The sequence below is a fragment of the Mirounga leonina genome, unplaced genomic scaffold, assembly GCF_011800145.1.
Source record: "Mirounga leonina isolate KUSES-001 unplaced genomic scaffold, KU_Mleo_1.0 Mir_93, whole genome shotgun sequence".
Lineage (NCBI taxonomy): Eukaryota > Metazoa > Chordata > Mammalia > Carnivora > Phocidae > Mirounga > Mirounga leonina.
The window spans coordinates 40720373-40726955 of NW_023270854.1; the positions used below are offsets into that span (position 1 = coordinate 40720373).

The following is a 6583-nucleotide window of genomic DNA, read 5'->3' on the forward strand; positions in this document are numbered from 1 at the left end:
CTGGACTACTCAACTACTTTTCTAAAATAATGATGAATAATTATTTTGAATGTCTCTATTTGAAGGGCCATCAATTTATTGTCCCATCAGAATACAGAACATTTTTTTGGTTCTGGTTTGTTCTCTATATTGCCTGAAAAAAAAAAAAAAAAGTGAAGGGAATTGCTCCGTGTATACCCAGGCCCTCAGAATGTGAAGTTCAGGGAGGACATTAATAGAGTTGATCCTGTGAAGAAGAAACAGCAGTTTTTGCTACCCTGAATCCTTGTGGTTTATAGCTTAAAGGTCTTGCAGCTTCAGCAAGCTTTTCAGGTCTTCCCTGTAGGACTCTGCTGCCAACAACGGGCCTGACTCCTGGATTTCTTACGTTTTACAATCTTGCCTGACCAGGAGTAGATAATTATTTCCTTGTTATAATTTTCAACCTTTATTCCTAAACAAAATACAGCCAAGTACAAATAGAATCATGAAAAGAATAGAATTAAGAAACCAGAGGAAATAAAGATTTTTGTTTGTTTGCTATTTTTCCCAGAGATCAGATCCCAGTTTATTTCCTCTCACTGAACAGAAAACACTAATTTTCTTAGCTATAGCTTGATATTGTTGCAAGGCCTGGACGATCCGTTTGGTATGGTTCTAGGAAGCCTCACCCCCACAGCATCCCCAATTTAACACACTGTTGATCAATCCTCTTGGGCCATGCTAATCTTCTCTGTATCATTGCAATTTTAGTATATGTGCTGTGGAAGTCAGCACGACCAATCCTCTTGGGGCTAATTTACTTCAGATCTCTCCTTCAGGTTGTTTTGCTGTTAAAGTCTCTACTCTGTCTATCAAATATTAATCTCCCTGTCATTGAAAGAGACGATCTTTTTCAGGTTATCGGTTTAAATATGATGCTGACAAATTTCATTAGGTCTACAGACACAGCAAATCACTAAATTTTCTGTGGAAATGGATGCAAATATTAATTTTTTTCCTGAATTTATAGTGGTTAGAGCAAAAATTTCAATAGACACATCTGGGTTAAAATCCCGTCTGAGTAACCTGAAGCCTGTCTGTGTCCTCTTTACACCTTCGGTTGCCTTGCTGGTAAAATGAGGAAAATAAGTGTCATGTCATGAGCTTGTTTAGATGATCAAATGAGATGATATTTAAAGCAATAACTTAGTCTTTGGCCTATAGTACAAGTTCAATAGTATTAACTACAATGAAAGTATTATAATAATAACATTTTCCCTTATGACTTTGTATAGTAGTTAGTGTAACGGATAAGTGATCCAAAAACATTTTAGCAGTTTTAAAACACAGAAGTTGATTTTTCTCTCTCTTAACAGTCCAGGGTGGTGATCTACAACAATTGGCAGTCATTTGGGGGATAGACTGATGGCAGCTTTTCCAACTTTGAAATGTGGCTTTTAAGTTCTCTCTGACCATCACCATTCTAGCCTCACAAAGAGGGATAGGAGTGTAGAAGACGTATGATACTGTTCTTAAATTCACTGAGCAGAGAGGGACTATATCACTTCCACTCATGTTCTATTGGTGAGAGCTTATCACATGATTCCTCTATCTAGCAAATGTAGCTGACTGGACAATCACGTCTCAGCTATAATTTGTATGGACAAAGAGGAGAATAGGTTTTGGTGGACAAAAAGCCTCCGTCCCATGACTTTCCTGAAGTTACCAAAGCAATAATAGTCTTTTCTCCATATTTTGAAAGGGTGTAAGTCTTCTCTATCACCAAGGAGTGCAAATATAGGAATTGGGTCTTTACTTAAGTCTCTAAAATACTGTCTCTTAAATTGAGAGCCAATATGCAACTGTAACCCAACCTCCTGGAGGACTTGTTTAAATTATAGATTCCAGGCCTCCAGCAAACCCACTGAATCAATATCTCCAGGGTATGACCTGAGCATTTAACTTTTATCAAGTAAGACAGGTGATTGCTGTATGCATTCAGTTTGAGAATTATTGCCATAAAATCTAAGGTGGCACTGAATTTTAAAGCCATAGGCAACTCTGAGTATCAGTTCTTCAAAGATTTCTACGATTTGTTCTTTAATATGATAGGAATAAAAATTTAAAACAAAAATGAAGACAAAAACTCATGTTGGTTCTCTCTCCGTGATGCATCGTTTTATCTTCTAAATGACATTGCTGTCCTTCAGATCAAAGACAGACACTGATGAATTATTAGCTTTTGTAGAGATTTTGTCATTTGTTATCTTAGCTTCTGTATCCATCCCAACTCAGAATTATAATATTGTGAACAAAATGAATGTAATAACTAGTAAATTATGATTAAGATCTATAGGTTAGTTACTATTAAGGGGAACTTTGATTTTTCTTAATTATCATATATTTTTCAATGATCAAAATTTGTTTCATTATTTGATTTAAATCTCTATTAAATATCTTGTTTTGAGCAATTCAACTTCATAGAAAACCTTCTTAAATAAAACTCTAAATGATACAAGTATTTTACATATTTATGTTTTATTCAGCAGGATATCTTTTCATCACCTAAATCTTCAAATATAGTTGTTAAATTTGTTTTTTTTCCCTGTTGCTATTATAGGTTATTGTTAAAAACAATAATCATTTTAGTAGGGTGGTTTCATGTGTTCCTTGATATCCTGAATAATTTTATTTTGTTACATTCAGTTTCATGTTTTCAAAAATGCTATTTTTGTTTTTGAAAGTATTTTCTTAACATTTATGATTTGTCTGGAAATCTCTCATCTTATACTGAGCTAGCATAAGATTAGGCTTTCCTAATTTTTTTTTTTTTTTTTAGCATAAAGATCAAACCTTGCGGAAACTTGGTGTGATCTTTTTCACTTTTGTTGCTTTTTATATACCTAAGGCCAGTGAGCTTCATATCTGTTTCCACAGAGAACTCAGATCTGTGAGAATTAGCAAGGGATTAAAGTGATATTCCCCCCCCCCCCCTGTGCTCTGGCTTCTAGCCACTGTGCTCTTTCTTTTAATGCTTAATGTTTTCAGGAGATTTTTTTAAATTCACTCTTCTCTATTATGTCTTCAATTTTTCTAATATTCTTATCAGATTTTCTTGACATCAGTTTGGCCAACAATGCCATCAATGTTGGCTTTATTTCCTTCCAAATATATTTGAATGATGTTAAAAGAACAGGTAGAGTGGGAAGCTATAAACCAAATTCATGTCTGTCACAAAAACATTGAAATAAGAATGAGTTTCTCACCTTCCTTTAAAAAAACAAATAAATTGTAGCTTACCTAATATTGAGGTTGATCCTTCGGTTCTGAGTTTGTTAGGAACTAATCATTGATTTGACATAGTATATGTTAAGTGAATTTCCCCCCTCATTACTTACAGGTGCATAGCACAATCACATACTCAGATGTATTTACCCACGCTCAAATAAGAAAAGTCAAACTTTCATGTTCTTAGTGGAAAATAATAGGTAACCCTAAATACTTGATTCCAATACTTTTGCTTATTTTCCAGGCACATTTATAGTTAAGGCAGAAAACAGTCCTAGTGAGAGAATGCATGTTAAGTCTTGAAAGATCTTATCTTCAAAATTTTCAAGAAAGCTTACATGCTAAAAAAGATAAGATTTTGCTTATTTGATTTAGTATAGATAAAAGGAAATAACAATCTACCCTTGAAAATAAAAGGATAATCACAAAAATGCTCTTGCATTTTTGATTCCAGAGGTTATAGGCAGCGCAAAACATGGACCAAGGGGTAGACTCATGACCAGCGTGATAGAGAAGAAAAGAACTGTGACTATAATGTTGTGTCTTTGCTGAAATTTCATTGGATTTTAACTCTGCAACTTCTGATATTGTGTTGATTTGAAGACCAAATCAGATAGATCACTCTGACAGGAAGTACAATCCCATTTTTCATTATATTCAGTAAATGTGGGAAAAGAACTAGCTTCTCCTCCTTTATGCCTTGGGAGACAAAAGAATGCAAGATACGATCCCAAGGCTGTGTAAACTATCTCATTTAATTATACTGCCTTTTTAGCTCTCTTTTGCAAATAGGAGCCTGACTCCAGAGGTGAAATCATCTGTCCAAGAACACATAGTAAATAGAGGAACCAGGAGATGCAAATACAAATCCAACTCTGACAGATTAGACTAAATTTTAGACCTGCGGAGTTACATCCCAGGGACACTTGGGATTTATCTCACATTCAACCCAGCAAGGACTGGAAAATTTTATTTACATAGATGATAGGAATGATGGGAAAGAATATTCCAAAGGCAAGATACCCTTATGCCCATAAGCTAAGTGCCCAGTATTGCTTATGGTTCACCTTTGGCTGCAGGTAAGCCCACTGGCACATACCAGAATTGCCATACAGGTACCCCTCGCTTTTCGAAATTTCCCATTATTTCACTTTGCTTTTGTGAAAGGCCTACATTAGTATCTGTTTCTGTTAACAGAGAGAAATCCAAAGAGGATTTCTGTTTTTATGAAAACAGTGAAAGGTGAAAATAGGCATTCACTCTTTGTTGTGCAGGGAGCCATTTAAAGGCAGTGCACCCCGATAAACTCTTTCTCTAGGAACTGCACTCAGCACTTCACTCAAGCCTCATAGTGTTGAACTGTGTCTGTGAGCATCTGTGCTTTATTTTCATTTATTTTGTGCATCCCTCTAGCAAAATGAGATCTAAGGTATTAGGAAAGTCCTAAGAGAGGTTATTTTTGGGGGTCTGGGAATGCTCAAAATTGTTTCCACATAAATTAATGGTACTTGCTTCTTCACATGACACTATTTTGGCTTACAAAAGTTTCCATAGAAAAGCTCTACTTTTGGATAGCAGGGAAAACTGTATACCTTTAAGAACAGTTGGATGGGGACACAGGATTATAAAAATAACTTGAGAAAGGGCCCAGGTTGGGTGTCTCAAAGGACTTGACAAGATCTTCATTGTCAGGGTGTTGAAGGCTGTGAAATACGCCTTGTAATTCAGGGCCAAAAAAGCTTGCATATCTGATTGCATGCTGTACACATTCTAGTCTTTGGGGGAAAAAAAGAGTTATTGTAGACTTTACTTATATTTAGGGAAATTGTTTCCTTCTTGATGATGTCTTTCCGCCAATCAGACTCTCTTCTGATAATTGTTCAGACAATAAGACCAACGCTCTTCCCAGTCAGGCCACTGCTCATTTGGGCAGGCTTCTGTGAGGGTATGCAAGTGTTAATTTACTTACTTAGGCCCTTGGTCATGAGCAAATTTCTCTCTGAATTTCCCATTCTGTGATGACTTCAAATATATTGATCAAAGCAAATTCCCAACCAAAAGGTAGGTGTGTGCAATGCATAAATACTTTTAGAATGCAGGCAAATTATTCTTACCCTAATTATCATTAGATGAGCACAATCATCTCATCAACCACCAGATATATACATTGAACTCTTTTTCTGGATGTGGCAGAGCAATTACATGTTCTTACTTAAAAATTAAATTAACATATAATTTCTCTTATGGGGTCTCCAATCAATTTGGGGAGATAGTTTCTACATAAAAATACATTAAACTAAAAATAATACTTATAAGCCATATAGGTACCCCTCGCTTTTCGGAAGTTCCCATTACTTCACTTTGCTTTTGTGAAAGGCCTACATTAGTATCTGTTTTTGTTAACAGAAAGGAATCCAAAGAGGATTTCTGTTTTTATGAAAAAGGTGAAAAGATGAAATGTTATAGACCCAAGAAAGATAAGAATTTAGGGATGTATTATATTTTCCTGATATAAAACATTACCAATAATAAAGTCAGGTGGCCTGAATAGAGCAAGCAAGATTTTGGTTTTCTAAAAAATTGTAAGCATGACGCTGTTTAATGAATTGTCAAACAGTTGTAGACGTTAGCACAAATTCTCTCTTCAGCCCTAACATATGTGTTGAACAGTAGACAAAGGCAATTAATTTGAAAAAAATAAGTTTTATCCCTTTAAAATTTCAATTCTGACAGTTCTAAAGATAACAGTTCCCTTGGATCTAATGAACATTATCCCCATATGTTTTAGGCACTTATTTGCTAGCAAAATCTCATTAGGCAGTGTGAAAAAATTAGCCCCTTATAAAATTACACATCTAAGAGAACTGACAGCTTTCTTGATATTGCCTGCATTTGTCAGAAACAAAGCAGCAGACCCTGAGTCACAAAGCATGATGTGTTTTACATGACAACAGGGCCAATTTACTTAAGTGCTCTGTACATTTAGAAGGTCCAGGATCTTAATATCACAAAATCTCCTCTTAGGGTTAACTAAGATACAAATCTGACATCCTTTTCAATTTGGGTATATTTCAGTGACTTGGTGGAGCGCTACTAAATGATTTCAGTTGATTGAGCTTGACAAGAATCTGACAAAATCTTGTTACTAAGGTAATGTTAATTTTAAGATTTTGAATAATAAGAGGTTCATAGTAAATTGACATGAAAATTATCAACCCATCTTGGTCTGTGCCAGGTCTAGTTTATTCCATATTATTTCATTTTATATGTGTTTGTGTATCTCTGTAGGCACTTTTACAATTTATGTTTATCATATATGTCCAATTAGACTTTA

General features: G+C 35.1%; 1 pseudogene; it reads right to left on the reverse strand.

Moving 5' to 3' along the window:
- Positions 1-694: 694 nt before the first annotated feature.
- On the reverse strand, positions 695-756 carry LOC118004794 (annotated as a pseudogene).
- Positions 757-6583: the final 5827 nt, after the last annotated feature.